The sequence below is a fragment of the Scomber japonicus genome, chromosome 21 (assembly GCF_027409825.1).
Source record: "Scomber japonicus isolate fScoJap1 chromosome 21, fScoJap1.pri, whole genome shotgun sequence".
Lineage (NCBI taxonomy): Eukaryota > Metazoa > Chordata > Actinopteri > Scombriformes > Scombridae > Scomber > Scomber japonicus.
Window position 1 is genome coordinate 60,001 of NC_070598.1, and position 2,500 is coordinate 62,500.

At 54.2% G+C, this 2,500-nt stretch overlaps 1 protein-coding gene across 1 annotated transcript in view; it reads left to right on the forward strand.

Annotated features, from left to right (window-relative positions):
* Window positions 1-2,500, forward strand: part of lama1 (laminin, alpha 1) — a 65,616-nt gene that overhangs the window by 48,244 nt on the left and 14,872 nt on the right. The window lies entirely within an intron of this gene.

The following is a 2,500-nucleotide window of genomic DNA, read 5'->3' on the forward strand; positions in this document are numbered from 1 at the left end:
CGTCAGGTACCGGACTAACCACGGGTCCCCTTCAGGTACCGGACTAACCACGGGTCCCCGTCAGGTACCGGACTAACCACGGGTCCCCGTCAGGTACCGGACTTCGATATCAACTACAACCGTATGGACTTATTAGACATCGGTTACGAGCAGAAAACGACTGTTTGTAGCGACTTCCATCGCGTGCACAACATTCCGGACGAGAGACCAGCGGGGTCTCCGTGGATTGGTATCGGATCCGGCAGGCGAAGGAGGCGACGTCGGGAGAGGACGCAGAAGCGAGGCTGCAGAGCTGGCCTGTTGACTAAGCTCAGGAAACAGCCACTCAAACCACCACTGCCAAGCATCTACCTCTCCAACGCCAGATCCATGGTAAACAAGACGGACGATTTGGAATTACAGCTAGCTGGAAATCGTCTCGTTCGAGAATGCTGCACGTTAATCATCACGGAGACGTGGCTACATCCACAAATACCCGACGCTGCGGTGCAGCTAACAGGCCGCACGCTACACAGATCAGACAGGACCAGCGACTCGGGGAAAAAAAGAGGCGGTGGGCTTTGCATCTACGTGAATGAAGGTTGGTGTAACAACAGCACTGTACTGGACAGACACTGTTCCCCGGACCTAGAATTCATGTCGGTGAGATGCAGACCCTTCTGCCTAGAGAGCTGGCCGCCATTATCATCACTGCCGTCTACATACCACCAGATGCAAATGTAAGAACCGCTCTCTCTCTACTACTTGACGCCATAAACAATCACCAGCGTGCCTACCCATGTGGCACGCACATTATCGCAGGAGATTTTAATCCGGCAAATCTCAAAACTGTTTTGCCCAAATTTCACCAGCATGTGAAATTTCCAACAAGGGAGGATAAAACTTTGGATCACGTGTACTCTCACGTAACATCAAGAGTGCATACAGAGCCATACCCCTTCCACACCTAGGACAGTCTGATCACCTCTCATTGTTCCTGGCCCCTGCATACACCCCCCTCAGCCGGAAAACAAAGCCCAAAAGACAGACCATTATCACCTGGCCTGACGACGCCCTCCCCCGACTCCAGGACTGCTTTGAACAGACACAGTGGGAGACTTTCCAACATGAGGACCTGACCACATTCACAGACACAGTACTATCCTACATCAAGTACTGCATGGGTATGGTCACTGTGGAGAAGACCATCCAGGTGTACCCAAACCGGAAACCGTGGATGACCAGCCAGGTCCGATCACTTCTCCGGGCCCGCGATGCAGCCTTCAGATCCGGCGACAGAGCACTTTACAGCACAGCTCGCGCCAACCTGAGGAGAGGCATCAAGGCTGCCAAAGCAGACTACAAGGGGAAGATAGAAGGGCAACTCAACAACCCCCGACAGATGTGGCAGAGCATACAGTCCCTCACCAACTACAAGGGCTCCGCTGCGATTCCTGGGGACTCAGACGTAGCACTGGCAGAGGAGCTAAACAGCTTCTTTGCCCGCTTTGAGTCCCAAGCCCAGTACTCAGCCACACCACCCCAACCTCCACTACATCCCACACCAACCTCTGACACCACCCCACTCACCGTGGAGGTAGTGGACGTGAGACGTGTGCTCCGTGCTGTCAACCCTAGGAAGGCCACAGGACCGGATGGAGTACCAGGGAAAGTACTCAAGGCATGTGCTGACCAACTTGCACCAGTCTTCACTGTCATTTTCAACCTGTCACTGAGACAAGCCACCATCCCAGCCTGCCTAAAATCGGCCACCATCATCCCAGTGCCCAAGAAGTCACCCACAAACAATCTCAACGACTTCCGCCCAGTAGCACTCACCCCAATCATCACAAAGTGCTTTGAAAAACTGGTACTGAGACACATCAAAGCCTGTCTCCCCCCCACCCTTGACCCACACCAGTTTGCATACCGGACAAATAGATCCACTGAGGATGCAATAACCACCGCTCTCCATGCTGCACTGAGCCACCTCGAGAAAAGGGGGAGCTATGTCAGAATGCTCGTCATCGACTACAGCTCAGCCTTTAACACAATAATACCGGACATTCTTATCCCCAAGTTGGCCAACCTGGGGCTCCCATCCTCCACCTGCTCCTGGATCAAGGACTTTCTGGTCAACCGACCCCAGCACGTGAAGCTGGGTCCTCACCTCTCATCCACCCGAACGCTCAGCACCGGCTCGCCCCAGGGCTGTGTGCTGAGCCCACTACTCTACTCACTCTACACGCACGACTGCAGACCCACCCACCCTGAGAACATCATTGTGAAATTCGCGGATGACACAACGGTGGTGGGGATGATCACAGAGGGGAACGAGACGGCCTACAGAGATGAGGTCCTTAGACTCAGTGAGTGGTGCGCCCTCAACAACCTGGCGCTGAACATCTCCAAAACTAAGGAACTCATCCTGGACTTCCGACAGAACAAAGCCGCTCCTGCCCCCCTGTACATCAACGACGGATGTGTGGAGCGAGTGGAGGCCTTCAAATTCCTTGGGGTC